At 43.4% G+C, this 15,874-nt stretch overlaps 1 protein-coding gene across 1 annotated transcript in view; it reads left to right on the top strand.

Moving 5' to 3' along the window:
* Positions 1-15,874, top strand: part of TRHDE (thyrotropin releasing hormone degrading enzyme) — a 2,205,852-nt gene that overhangs the window by 275,451 nt on the left and 1,914,527 nt on the right. The gene's annotated exons all lie outside the window — the stretch shown is intronic.

Raw genomic sequence — 15,874 nt, 5'->3', positions numbered from 1 at the left:
ATGATTGAATGAGTATGTTTTATAGCTCCTAAGAGTATCTTGGCTAGTAGAGAACCTATATATGATTTTAACAGCAGGAATATGCCATGGGGTGAATGTTAGTAGGCAAGTGACCGTCAACTGTTCTGGTGAGTGTGTGACCTTATTTGAAGGGAGGAAACGACAGGTAGAAGCAACTGGGCTCCAATTGTGGTGGTTGAGGTCATTTAACATCAGTGCCTAGGGTTCTGTCCTACTGTGGATCTGCAAAATGAGCTAAGCACACCCTTTCTACCCTTGACTCTAATGTTATTGAGGGCAAGCAGTCAAAGGCTTCACAGGGAGGTAGTGTGGGGAGAAGAGTTCAAACTTCAGCCACTAACCAACTTACACAATAATGTACTATCCAGCCCAGTGCCTATTTAAAAAAAAAAGAAAGCAGTTATAAGGTCCAGGAACAGGAAATGCTACACTACACAGTGTGGTTTCAGGTACATGGTTATAACCATCTACGTTCCTCAGTAAAGCGTGACATCCCCTCTGGTGCCCCTCCCTGCTAGAAGAGTTTGCTAATGTCTACAGTCTCAGGTATGGCAGGCTGTAGGCATTCCGTAAGCACAGATGCAGTTGATTCTTGATACGAAAATGGCTCTTTTTCCATGATCACCACAATATTTGGGGATTAATGCTGCTGTTGTTATTTTTTTTTTATTCTGTGCACTGGAACTCCTCTAACCAGGTACCAGTGCATGGGCTATAACCCCTAAAATATGTTGAATTTGGCTATACTCCTACTAAACATCCATGGTATATGGTACAAAGTGTACTAATGGCCTGTAAGTTAAATGTCAGTCACAAGTGGACTGCAACGCCCATTGTGCCACCTACTATAGTAGTGAGAGTGCAGACATGACTGCAGGTCAACCACCGTAGTTTGGCAGTTTTAAAAATGTATATTCAACCTTTCAAAATAAACCCTTTTGAAAGGCTTAAACGTTCCTTTCAAATATGAATGTAACCCCTAAGTAAGGCTTAGTGAGCATAAGGCAGAGTGCACGGTATTTAAATGTAAGGCATATGAAACCTTAATGTTGAACATATCTTTACAGTGAAAAGGCCTCAAAAGCTGTTTTTACTGTAACAAGGTTAGCTGCTCAATAGGAAAGCAATAGGATACATTATTAATGTTATCTATGACTATAAAACCCTACAAATGCAATTCTTAGAATTTAAAAAATATATCTTAAAAGCCCAATTAACCAGTAAAATCGGATTTGTAATAAATATTTTGGGAAAACTACTTTAAAAAAGTTACCTTTTCCCTGCTTGAAGCATCCGAGGCCCATTTGCAAGCCCTCACACTGCCAATTGAGTAGTGCCCTAAATGAGGTGTAAAAGATGCTCCTAGAGGAGAACACAGACATGGTTGTGGGATGTGCGCTGTTCCTCTGGCAGGATGACCATCTGGTTCCCCAAGAGCCTGATTAAATTCAAAGAAACCTACCCTGTCACAGGCAAATATTAGCTGACACCAGGGCACAGCCTTTCATTGTTGCCCCTGTCAAGCTGCCACCAATCACAGTGGGAGAGAGCTGCCCCCGCAGCTGATGTGTAGGAGGTGTTGCTTATTTTCCTGGCCGCACCTCTATGATAGGCACACATGCTGTGCATAAGGGTTTCACCTTCTTGATTTGGGCGGGGGGCACTGTGGTATTTTTTGTAGTGGGTCACACAGGAACTACTGAAATGTGAGCTGAGATACCACTGATTTTTTTTCACTATTATTTAGGGAAGGGGTAGAACTCACCCCCACCCTCAGGCTAGTGCCTAGCTTAGATGTGGCCCCTTTGGGCACCCTCCTCAGAATACTGCTGGATCTGTGGAAGATAGAAAAAGTACTGCACCTACTGTTGAGATCTGTAAGGAGACTTGAAAGGCTGAATCTCCTCCCACGTGTGCCCCAGACTAAAAGGTGTAAGTTGGATGACCTTCTATTAAGCTACAGGGACACAACAATACTAGAAACCCCTTTTCCTGAAGAACCATGCTGACCAGTTCCAACTAGACCTGCCACGGACCCTGCTGGTGGCTTCTGCTAAAGAGCCTTTTGCCCACCATGTGATGTTCCTGAGGTCCTGGAACCCTTGGCTGTTTCAAAGTGTACACACTCATCATCTCTCAAAACCTGAGACTTAAAAAAGAAAAACTTTTAACCTCCAAAGACCTCCAGAAGACAGGAAGAAACCTGCGAAGTAATTCCGATGTAGGTGTGTTGCCACTGGGCCAAAGATTCAGATTGATGTTGCTTAGAGCTTTCCTGGTGCAGCAAATGTTTTTCCGTAGGACCTCACAGAGAGGCTATCCAGCCCTGTTTGGTTACAACTTGTCGCCTTGCCTCACTGGAGGAATCTGAGCTCCAAAAAAGTGACTAAGTCTGAACGTAGAAATCTTCACTGGGTGAAGGTGCCAAAAAAGTCTGGCAGGAGAGACACATTCCTTGGGTACCAATTTTGAATTTCTACATCTCTGAGACTTCACCCTAAAAACCAACAGCTTCAGTGGGACCTCATTCAATGGCTATCCAAACTCATGGAGTCCTTCTCCACCACATCCTGCTACCCTGCCCAGCTGAGGATTTTTTACTTCAATTTCAAAGACTAATGGCCTGATTTAGATCTGGGCGGACAAATTACTCCGTCAGACCGGTGACAGATATCCTGTCTGCTAAAATATAAATCCCATTGTGTCTTATAGGATTTATATTTTGCCATACGGGATATCCTTCACCGTTCTAATGGAGTTACTTGTTCACTAAGATCTAAATCAGGCCCTAAATCACAAGGTGAAACTTCCAACCCGTGTGAAACTGTTTTCTGTCAGACCTGTGTTCCATCACAACCTGCCTTAAATCACACCTAGGTACCCAAATACGCACAACCAGATGACAGTACTTTTCACTACTATTTTTATTTAAAATTCTAAAAATTCACATCTCTGTTTCCCCTTATTGGATGTTTGTCATGTTAATGTTGTTTTCTTAATTAAATTATTTTCCGTTTTAATAAATTGAGGTTGGATTTTTATTGTGTTGTGTTTTTGACTTTCTAATTGTTTGGTACTTGTATATGCTTTACACATTTTCTTAAGTTAAGCCTGTCTACTCTGAATCATACTATCAAGGATGAGCTCAGGTTCAAACTACTAAAACCTGTACTGGACCTAACAAGAATTGTGACATTAATACTTATGGTGGACTACCATTTATCCCAAATGGTAATACACTTTCACAATTCACGATTTCCCCACTGAAGAGGGGCATAAATACGTTCAATGGCTTTAACTGGCCTGTGGTCAACCACTAGTGATCACTTGGGGCTGCATTCCACTCCATCGCTTTTCTCCCACTAAGCCATTTTCGGACAGAGACCAGCCATATGCAAATCATACTAAGCCATGCTCCAATAGGAACAGTCCACCCCAAATGCCAGGCCTGGTCCCCTTTGAAGAGGAACACAAGCAACCCAAGATCAGGTTTGGCCTACCTGAACCTCAGCAGATGTATAGCTCACATACTGTTGCAGAGTGCGGTTGCTGAAGGAGGTGGGAGATAGGAAGTGTGCTAATGTGTTCTTGTGTCTCCCTCTTGATTTTAGCTCACATAGGTTGCCTGTCGCAGTATGAGGATGCTCAGGAGAAGCATCATGCTATCATTCTATTTCTTGCACTGCTTTTTTTTCTTCAACACACCAGAACCCCAAATATCCATTCCACAAGAATACTAGAGGAGCTCAGGTCCGGAATTAGGCATGGTCTGCTGAATTTCAGCTGAACTCCCTCTCCTTCCATAATTCATAACTATCTCTCATTGGTCGGTGCTTGCTCTAGCAACGTGATGCAGCCGGCACACAGCTTTACTATAGCTGTGTATTTTTTTTTTAGAAAGGAGTGATTTCTCACAAGTGCCTCTTTAGTCCAATCTTCTAAAGTGTACAAGATCGTCATGTTCGACTTATGCATCAACACTATCATCGCTTTTACAGAACAATAATGAACAGGCACTTTTATAAACTCGTTCAACTCGAAGGTAAAAGTAGCTTGCGGAATTTGAAGCAAAGTGAAGCAAATTAATGCTGTTGTTAAACTGATGTGACTAGTGCATTCAGCATCTACTTTTATCGCTTTTCTTTTCTAAAGCTTATCTAAAGGGCTGACATGTTCACTTTTTATTTGGTCGGAAAGGCGTCTTGGCCTTCAGCCTTGTTTATTTTTCAGCGTCTATTTACGATTATTAGAGAATTTGGAAGAGAAAAGATATACCTGCTGAGCTAATCTGGCTTAAATTAGTTAACCTTTCTGCTCCTGCCCCAATATTTCTACACTTTTGGTGGTAAAAGCACAACACTGTTGACTAAATATGGATTACAACAGCAAACAGCAATTTCTAAGGAAATTTCAATACAGCTATTTTTTCTGTAGTTTTGGGCATTAGTAGTACCAATATCGAGGTAAGATTTATGCTACTTGAACGAAGACATTGTCGATTGTAATGGCTCATTTGTATTTTGATGTCAGATTTTTAATATTTACGTTTTTGTTCAATTATAAACTAAAGTTGTGAAGGGTATTTTTCACCTCATTTTTCATGAAAAATATGTCTTAGTGCGTCAATGACTGTGGGCTTTTATGCTGCTTAAAGCCTAAAGTGATCTCCTCTGGGGATTCCGCTCTAACTTGTTCATGTGACCCGCTTAAAATTTCCAGCTGCAGGCATATGGGTCTAATTGTCCTGGTAAACCCATTTGGCAAAACACTAGAGCTCTGGTCTACGCATGGCTCCCATTGACAAACTTGCTAAAGTCTCCTGTTCGCTTTTGCCAGCCCCTGGTAACTTGCACCACTTGCTCCAAGCAGGTGGTCAATTTAAGCATTAAAGTCCCAGAATTCGGTGAAAACGTGCATTTTTAGGTCGAAGGACGCAAGCGGGCTGGCCTGTTGTAACCTATCTGTGGGCTTTTAACCACTCCCACCGCACGCCCATCATTATCACTCGTTTATGGGCTTGCCTTTTAAAAATCCTTTGGTATCATTGGTAAATGGTTTTCGTTCGTCCCTCCTTGGGGCAGTTTTGTTACTGCCTTGTCCATTGACCCTATTACATGGATAACTGCACGTTTGCCAATACGTTTGACTGCGAGCGAATTTCTTTTTTCTTTTGTGTCTGTACTTCGCACTCATGCTCTTGATGGTCTTGGAGCTTTGAATCGGCTTGCTTATGTCAACTGTATTACTTTTCATTTTTGTAACTCGAGCAAACACAAGACTCATTACATTGTAAATGCTTGTTGTACCTGGTAATTCCAGCTTTATATGGTTTATGGCTATTTTGTGAGCTTTTCCGTATAATATCTGTTCACTTATGAAGTGATAACGGTTGGAATAATTACTTCCAGCTCCAGTATCTCCCCATGGAGCTTACAGCCAATGTCTAATCAAGCTTTAGTGATCCATATTTATTGTGGTACATTTTTTGTCAATTTTAGGTAAACACACATTTTGATATTTTCAAATATTCATTCATGTTTCAAACTGAGAAGAGTCTTCATTCGCTGGTCTGGACTGGCTCCCACATTGAGCCCTTGAAGTGTTCAATCAGTGTTGAAGCAAGCCCCTCACCGTAGGAAACCATATCTAGGATGAGGCCGTAGTAGAAGCTTTCATGTTTGGGTCACAGCAGCCCATCCTGCTCTAAGAACCCATCACATGGCTTCAGCCCACTAGGAATATGCAAGATTTGCAGAATTGCCAGTCTGGCGTGGTTCATTCTCATTCATTCACAAATTGGCTTTGGTGACGGTTCAAGACAAAAGTGACAGATTGATAACGTATCTATGCACAATCCATTATTCAGTTATAGCTCTACGTTGGGTATTTGAACCAGGTCTTTAACATTCTACTTCATATTGATTGATTTCCACAACATCGTGCAGACAGTGTTTGACTTGCTTTTATCTGGGCACTCAGAGAATTACAGCTAAAAGCAGGCAAACCTTATTTGGTCTAATGACACTGGGCCTGATTTAAAGTTAGTGGGTGTGGGACCCCACTTAACAGTGGTGGATGTCCCATCCACACAATTTTGAGTGCCTAGACATATGTACACTTTAAATAGAGTAGGTGGGACTTCTACCACACTTTGGCAGTTATTCTGCATCTGCCAAACTCTAAATCAGGCCCAGAATTTGGCCTTTCAGAACTATGGAGTTTAGAAGATCAAAATTTAAGTAACCAATAGAAACACACCATTATATTTTCATGGCAATTACTCATTGAAAGTTGATGTGGTTATGCAAAGTGTATTCATTAATATATAAACTACCAGCGTATGTCAATAGTATCATTGGCAGGTGTTCATATGATCGTTGAGACCAACATATAAGAACAACCAAAACATTTTGTTCCATACGTGTTAGCAAATCATGCTAATTGAATGTAGAAGCCCTGTTAGGAAGGATTTTTAACAGTGGGTTTTAATGATTCTCAATAATTTTAGCGGGAAAGAGGATATATTAGAATTTCATCCCACCATATGACAGCTCTTGGTTTTCAGCCCACTCTCCCATCTATGACTTCAATTCTAACTACTGGAAGTGTTGTAACCTTTAAAGAGCAAATGTCACTGTTAATGAACAATTAAATCAGATGCTTCCTAATGTATAGTGGTTTTTCAATCAGCTGCTAAGTACGCCCTTAGCTCGCTACCAAAATCATCTGCTGGCTCGCAAGGGCTCTTAATTACCAAACATACTACCTAAACCAACCCTCACAGATCCTCATCTGGCCTTTCAAGACCCTCTATAAAATCAACAAGAACACAAATTACCTTTCAGCAAACCTAAGCTAGTCTCACACCACTCTCAGAAAAAGTTTGCCAGTCTATAAACTCCTTTAGTGAGCCTTGAAGCAATCCTGAGGGACAAACAATTGTCAATTAGAACCCTTGGCTGGCACTCGGATACTCCACAGATCCTCAGTCATCCATCAAATCAACCTCAGACCAATTCTGATGATGCTGAGACCCACTGTGCCAGATTCTAGACTGTCAAACAATGGATATTAGTCTATAGCCCTAGAGTCTAGTGAAGGTGTTGGCCATTGCAACAGAAACATGTGTGGACAGAGAAAAAGTGCAAGCCCCAAGCATGTGTACAAAAGGTAAAGAGGCAAAAAAAATCCAACACTCATATATACCACTTCGATTTCCCAACACATGTTTATCCTGATTTTCATCTCAGAACAAATGAGTACATATGGATATATGTGCTCTCTTCCATTCTTCAGGCCCCTGTCCTTTGTGTTGCAGCCTACCAGAAAGCAAAGCTATCTGATATGCAAAGGACATCTTGGGGAATTTCAGAAAGTTAACCTGGGAATGCATTTTGCCCATTGCTTGCCATCGGGTTTGTGGTTTGTAACTCACATATGCTTTCCATTTGCTGGCGTAGGCTCTCCAGGGTAACTTTGTCCCTCCTCATGCCAAAACCTTATATACCAGTATCATGCAGAGAGCTCCTTTTCTATAAACAGACCTGTAAATCTTATTCTTATCACATTTGCTGTGTATTCAAAGACTAAGTTTAAATGTCAGGCACTATCTTCCAAGAGTGCTTGTTTCCTTTTCTTGTGACAATCTTGCTGATACGAACCAGTTTTTTTCTAGCATAGGACAACATTTAAATGAACAGTGTAAGTATTTCAGAATATATTAGAATTATGAAGCACATTTTTTGTTATTTCCAAAATGTGTTGGAAACGTAATTTATTATGATCAAAACAAATCAAAATAGGAGATGCAATTTCCACACAATTTTGTCTGTGCACTGTATAGCTTTATTACTAAGCCTGTGCAAATGTAATGGTCATTTCAACTGATGTGTTGTCTGTAATGGCAGTGTGCTATCACACCATGAACACTCAACTCTACATCACTCCACTCTACTCTACACCACTCCGCACCACTGCACTATATTCTGCACCACTCCACTTTACACCACTCCAGGCCACTGCACTACTCTATACCACTGTACAATACACTACTTCATGCTTCACCTCTTTACTCTACCCTGTACCACTCTACTCTATGCCAATGCACTCTTGGTCACTCTACACCACTTTACTTTTTGCTACTGCACTTTACATCACTCCAGTCTAGCCTACACCAATCTACTCTGCACAACTCCACTCTATGCTGCTGTACTCTACGACACTCTGAAATACTGCACTCCATGCCACTGCACTCTATGCAATGAACTTTAATCTGTGACACTCGACTCTATGCCCCTGCAATCTACGCCAATCCACTGCACGCCACTCTACTTTGCACCACTATACTCTATGCCACTGCACTCTCCACCACTTTACTCTATGCCATTACACTCTATGCCACTCTACTCAACTGCACTCTACCCTACACTACTCGACTCTATGCCACTTCTTTCTATTCTGTAACAGTCTAGTCTATGCTACTGCACTCTACTTCACTCTCCTCCACTCTACAACACTCTACTCTATGCCATTGCCCTCTATGCCACTCTACTCATAATCACTGCACTATACACCACTGTACTTTACTCTGCATCACTGTACTCTATGCCACTCTACTGTGCATTACTCCACTCTGTGCTACTCCACTCTATGCCACTGCACTGTACATCATTAGACTCTACTTTGCATCATTCTGCAAATATACTTCTCACAACTCTTTGCCACTGCACTCTATGCCACTTGACTCTACTTTTCACCACTGCCCTCAGCATTACTCAACTCTATGCCACTCCACTCTCCATCACTCTATGCCACTCTACGGCACTCTATTCCACTGTAATCTGTGCCACTTTATTCTGCCTCACTCTACTCTATGCTACTGCACTCTACTTCACTCTCCTCCACTCTACACCACTCCACTCTATGCCATTGCCCTCTATGCCACTCTACTCATAATCACTGCACTCTACACCACTGTACTTTACTCAGATCACTGTACTCTATGCCACTCTACTGTGCATTACTCCACTCTATGCTACTCCACTCTATGCCACTGCACTGTACAGCACTAGACTCTACTTTGCATCATTCTGCAAATATACTTCTCACCACTCTATGCCACTGCACTCTATGCCACTTGACTCTACTCTGCACCACTGCCCTCAGCATTACTCAACTCTATGCCACTCCAATCTGCATCATTCTATGCCACTCTACTGTATGCCACTGCACTCTATGGCACTCTATTCCACTGTAATCTGTGCCACTTTTTTCTGCCTCACCCTACTCTGGGCCACTCTACTTTCTGCCACTGTACTCTGATTGACTCTACTCTGCACCACTTCACTCTGCGACACTCCCCTCTTCTATGCCCCCCTCTAATATACGCCACTGCATTCTATGATTCTTCATTGTACGCCACTGAAATCAATGCCACTGCACTCAGAATCACTATACTCTGTAACACTCCAAGCCAATTAACTCTACACCAGTCCACTCTTCTCCATGCCACTCCTGTGTATGCCACTCTATGCAACTCCACACTATACCACTGCAGTGCATGAAACTCTCTGCCACTCCACTCTTCGCCATTCCATCTAAAACATTCCACGCCACTTTCTCCACGCCACTATCTTTTAGCTATGCTGCACAACACCCACGGTGGTGTAAACATTGGCATAGCCAATAGCTCTGGCATAGGCGAGACCCATTGGCTTTGCCAATGCTTCTCTCAACTTCGTTCTTTGCACTTGCTTATGTATCTACCTTTTCCTTGGAAAATCCACCTAGGAAATTTGGAAGTCCCAAACTTTTGATACCTTTCAAAGATCCTTCCACTCCCACTGAATTATAACGGGATGAAATGTAAATCCTACATGCAGCTCATGTAAATTTATTCTCACTAGTGTTAAACCTCAGCACATTACTAAGCATGCTGATATTTCATGTACTTTTACCTTTACCGCAATTTGCCTATTTATATAGGTCGCACAACTACATGTAAGGTGAAATCTAATGGCGGTGGTAACTGAGGGCCTGATTTAGAGTTCAGCGGATGAGTTCTCCATCACAAACGTGATGGATATTCAATCCGCTGTGTTACAAGCAGCATAGGATATAAGCACTTGTAATACGGTGGACGGGTACCCCCCACATTTGTACTGGAGTAACCAGTCTGCTGAACTCTAAATCAAGCCTTTTGTGCCAACTGAACAATGAGTGCCTGATTGTTCCAACAAGCAGAAAAGAGTGCCCGCTTCCAAGCAAAAAAGTTACTTTGCTTGGTCCCTCTTGTGCATTCGTTTGAGGACGTTTCCTCACCCACAGAAATAAACCTAAACAAGGTGTGCTGGCCGTGCCTATAGCTGCCTCACCCCTTAGACAACTGCTCTATGGTTGTGATAAAAATCCTGCACTGCAGTGTATTAAATCAGCTCATGGACACACCTGAAGACTTGCACTGACTGTGAAAAATGAGTGAACAGTGTTATTAAAAAGGTTAACATGTAAGGAAATAAGATATTTATGTTTTTTGTTTCATTTTCTAAACTTTGCTTATGAATGCTTCATGAAAAAGGTTACAATTTAGAAAATGACTGGTTCATAGCTTTACCTTTTTTTAAGTAATATTTTAAATTATATAGTCTCCGGTTTGTGTAAAATGCTGCAAGAGTGGAATCTCAGATTGGTACCTGCCCCAGAAGCCTGCAGGCTGTGATTATCCGACTCCAGCTTGGTGAGCCTGGCAGTGAAACCGAAAGGGCATTAAAAAGGTCCCACTAGCAGGATTTTATTGAGAAAAATCAGATTCCTACTTACAGTGATCCAATATATACTCACCACACCCTTTTCGCTCCATAATAAGGTCAGCAATTAATTGTCATCTCGACAATTGCAGGAAAATATCCCAAACTACCATTCCATCATCCGGTCGTCCTTCTAAATTATGATTGTGCAGGGAAAAGTTCGCAGGAAGAGTTCAGTTACCTTTTTATGGACATTTGAACACAGGTTCCACAGTAGTAAAAGCTGTAATTTTCGGTAGAACTCCGTGCTGCTGCGCCATTTCCAGCTACTAAGAAACTGCCTCGCTGCCAGAGTAAAGTATACCCTACGTCACTCTCGACCGAAGAAGGCTCTCGAACGGTAATGGTGTAATTGGTAATAAGTAGCAAGCCTGCTGCTCTCAGGTCATGCTGGTAATAGAACTGAAATGGAAGGGGGTGCTGGGATACCTCAAGTCTAATAACGTACTTGGCGAAGAATGTTTGATGGGTGATCATTCAGTGGTCTCTCAACCAAGCCTGCATAAATGTTTGTTCTCCATGTTTAACACGAACACGTTTTTAGCTAACAGAGTTAATTCGTTCATTCTCTTAGTTTCTTGCATTATGCCTAATAGGGGTCGTGGGGTTGTGGGGGAGGCAGGTTCATTCCAGTCTAAATGATTCTATTCATTTACCTGAAGGATAACAAGCAAGGGGCTAACAAGCCACATTGTTAGATGGAGTTAATTAGTGCTATTGAGGGTTCAAGGCACTTAGAATCAGGCTTGGACTGAAAACATGTTGTTGATATTTTGCAGCTTACTTGGGTATGGCGGAAAAAAATGAATTTTAAACTGTCCGAATCTGACGTTTTTGTCTGATAATTACATTTTATGAAAGCACCTTGTAAATAAAACACGATGCGTTAAACATCTTTGTGAACTGTATAGACTGGTGTGATTATCACGAGATGACCTGTTCCACCTAATGAATGTAATCTGTTTATCCTGAAATGCAGCTAAACTTCTTATAATGATCAGTGTTTACTTTACAAGGGTATTTATCTAATTTTGACTGGGGGGTTTAGGGCGGGGGTGGATACCACATTTTCAAGAAAAACACTTTCTTAGCTACTCAGCAAGAGAACAGTTGTATGGGGGTTGACATCAGGGCCCGTTTTATGTATCAGGTACACTATTCATGTTTAAACTTTTATACAGGTGCTCCCGGCGCAAACATAAAGAGTACGTGGCCCTCAGCTGCTCCATTTCTCACTGTGCAGGTGGAACCCGTCTGCACTTTAGAGAGGGGACACGGATCCCCCTGCAGCTGGGTACAGTGAGATACTGCCTCCACATGCAGGGTGATGTTTGTGGGGTCCATGTGGCACGCTGTGTCCCCTACGGAGTGCTGCCCTCTGGGGGCGCACTGACAGTGCACCACCTTTTAGTTGCGCCTTGTCAGTGCCCCTACTGACGCTTCTTTGCCTTTGCACCAACGTCCATAATGGGTAGCGGACCTAGAGGCAAAGAGAGGCATGAGGCCTGACCCCATGTAAATGAGGGAATGCCCTCCCAAGATATCAAGATCGAGCTGGTGCTACATGTTCACCAGCGCTATCAGTTTTACAAAAGGGACTGCACAAGGATCTGCAACCACTTCTGTAATACCAAGATGCCCTGGCGGCGCACAAAGCGGGCAAATGCACCTGTTGTGCCCCCTGGGCACTTTGTGTGACATGTCCCCAGATGGTTGACTCCTTTGTCCAACTGTTGATCTTCAGCTACCTCCCATTTTCAGCTGAATAAAAGTCAAGTGCATGGTCAAGGAGTGACGCTGAGGTCATGGATAGCAAGGGCAGCACAGAAGCGGTATTTGCTCTTCTTTTTGATGCCTTGTGTTTATACATTAACTTGAAATATCTGTGTTAATGCATGTTTTGCAGACAATAGAGCTCTGAAATACAAAGAGGCAAAAACTGCTCTGTGTGTCCAAGCTCTGCTGCCTGTAAAACATGCATCAACTCGGAGATATTTCAAGTTAACGTGCGCACTCAAGGCATGCTGATAGAAGCACAGACACCCTTTCTGCGCTGGCACAGCACAAAAAATGACATAATGACAAAGCCCTTAGTGCATGCCTGGTCCAGTCAGATGTGCTGGAAGTAGGGGTGCTGGGGTTTTTGCAGGACCCCCAGAATTATCATTTTTGGACCAAGCCCTTTTTGCACAGTCATCCCCAAACTTTCTGCCGTCCTCCTATTTTTCTGACCCTCTTTTCCTTAGCTCTAGCACTTTATCACTGTTAATCAGAGCTAACGTGCATGTGCTCTCACTTCTAAACTTGGTCTCACTGGCCTACACCTGATTGTCTTATTTAATGTACCTGTAAGCCCCTTGGACAGTGGTATTTCTTATACCCAGGGCCTGTAAATGATATGCTACTAGTGGGCCTGCAGCGCAGCTTGTGCCATCCACAGAAGTACAGTGTGTACTGCCACAGGGTGCTCACATCTAAATTTACTTGCCAGGCCTGGAACTCCCCTGTTGCTACATATAAGTCCCTCCGTAAGGTAGGCCCTAGCTAGCCCTATGGGCAGGGTGCTGTGTATGTAAAAGTTAGGACATATGTCTCTATGTACTAAATGTCCTAGTAGTGACAAACAGCCTATTTAGTTTCTCACTACAGCAAACGCTGATCCTCTCATAGGATTGCATGGGAAACGCCCTTACATATGTCTAAGTGGTATTGTCGGATCTATGAGGGGATGGAAGGCATGCTTGGCATGGTTGGAATGGTAGTGAGAAATGCTTACTGGTGTAGGTGGATTATTTATTACCATTGTAGAAATGCCACTTTTAGAAAGTGGGCAGTTCTCTGTGCTTATAACTTTGGTGTTTTGCATCTTGACACCAATTCATGTCTAGGGCAGAGTGACAGCTGAGCTCTGTGCATACTTCTCAGACAGCCTGTACACAGGGATGGTGGAGGTGTAACAAGAGGACATCTGCATACTAAATGGTCTTCCTGGTCTGGGAGCGGTAGAGGCGGGGTACGCATGCATCTGTAAAGGCTGTGCCCTGGCCACACACAAAGGGCTTGTTTACCCCCTACTGATGTTTGGAGCCAGTGGTGGAGGACAAATGGGACGTTCTTAGAACTGGTTGGGGCTGTTTGGATAAAGAGTTGTTCCACATGTTGGTAAACACTGATGGACTAAAGAACTGGGCACTAGATGCTGGATGGACTCGCCAGGAACTGCCTTGCGACTGCTCTGCTGTGGGACTAACCTGTGGTCTGCTAGGTCACTAAGAAGGACTGGCACATTTTGCTCATCAGGACCTTTTTGATGGCCTGTTTGCCTGGCCTTTCAGCTTCGTACCCCCAGCTGTCTCCAGCAGCTGGGTGATGTGACCCCCCCCGACCTGCATTCCTGTTGCTTCAGCTCTGTATTTTTGAGGCATTACTTGGGCAGAAATGAGCACATGGTGAGTGCTCTTCATTCTTCCCTTCCCTGTGTTATGGTGCATTGGGAGCACTGTAGGTCACCGCTGGCTTTGCCTACCAGCACATGGAGAGCACTGCACTTTCACCTACACTCTCCCTTCATCGACACATGGTGGATGCTTTGATTGTCTCCCCAGTACAGGAGGAGCGATTTTATCTGTGTTACCGAAGTGCATAGTGCGCGTCCAAGGCAGCATTCATGCTGCGGAAGCAGTGTTCTGATTGGCAACCGTCCTTTCATTGACTACGGCCATACCACTAGGAGAGAAACTGCTCTCAGGACGCAACCATGCTTCATGCGGCCCCAACAAAGTGCTCTCTTGGCCGACATTGTGGTCTGGCGTGGAGAGGAGAACTTGTGGGAGACTGAGCAGCTCTTTCTGCTGCTCAAGCCAAGTGTTACTTGTGCCATTAGCTCGATGCGCTGAAGCCAGGAAGGACTGCGCAAACTGCTAACCATTACAGCAGGTAGGTCCTCCGCCATTACTGGATCGCTGCCTCACTGCACTACGGTCTAAGAGTGAGGCCCTCCCCGGCAGCGCATGCCTGCTTTGGACAGGAGGGAGTCCCCTCATTGGGACCGGGTCCCGTCCGGCTTACTCCTGCACGCAGCTGCACTGCACAAACAAGGGTGCTAGGAACCTGTATCGAGAGGGTCCAGGGGAGGTCCTTCCGCGATGTTCCCTGGTGTGTGGCAGGATCCCCCAACTCCCCTTACCCTGGGCTGGGCCCCAGGGGATTGTTTCCTGGGGCTAAAACATCACTGCAGTGGGAAAGACTCCGCAAGTGTTCTTCTCAGGAATTACCGTAAAGGCCATACTAAGAGTGCCTTGATGCCTGTACTCTACGCTTTGGACCTATTCTCAAGGAAACCACAACTACAACTGTAATCAGTATAATAGGGGCCCCAGTGCTTTTGGTGCCCTTGCTACGTATCAGTGAAATATGTACAGCAATGTGTTGGCCTGGGACATGTGCAATAATGGAAGGTTTTCTCTATTTGCATTCATGATGATGTTTTGGCATTCATGACAACGTGTTTATTTTGACATGCCTGATGAGAATGATTCACTTTATGTGCATTCATGATGATGTCTTGGCATCTCTGATATTATTTTCATTCTGACATGAGCATTTTTGGTGATAAGGACAACCAGACTACTGCTGTTGTTGCAGAATACCAATAACCTATATGTTTACCTGACTACTGCTTGCTTTTGGAGCGTACAAGTAATCTGTGTGATGTTTTGACAACTGCTTGTGTAGCAGGGTATTACTGATACATGTTGTGTTTAATCTAATGATGTTTGATGCGATATAGTTTATTTTTATAAAACTTGGTGTAACGTTTCCTTTGTGGTGTATTTATTGTGCCACTAGTGTGTGTGTGTTGTGTAAACACATTACACTTTTGCCTCTGGTATACGTCTTACTGCTCGTGCCAAGCTACCAAGGGGGTGAGCAGGGGTTATCTTGGGTGTTCAACTTACTCGCTCTGACTAGAGTGGTGGGTTCTGCCTGGATTAGGTGTTTACCCCAGCCTACCAGAAACCCCATTTCTAACATTTCATGCTGAGGTT

The sequence above is a fragment of the Pleurodeles waltl genome, chromosome 4_1 (assembly GCF_031143425.1).
Source record: "Pleurodeles waltl isolate 20211129_DDA chromosome 4_1, aPleWal1.hap1.20221129, whole genome shotgun sequence".
Lineage (NCBI taxonomy): Eukaryota > Metazoa > Chordata > Amphibia > Caudata > Salamandridae > Pleurodeles > Pleurodeles waltl.
This window is presented reverse-complemented; position numbering and strand designations above follow the sequence as displayed.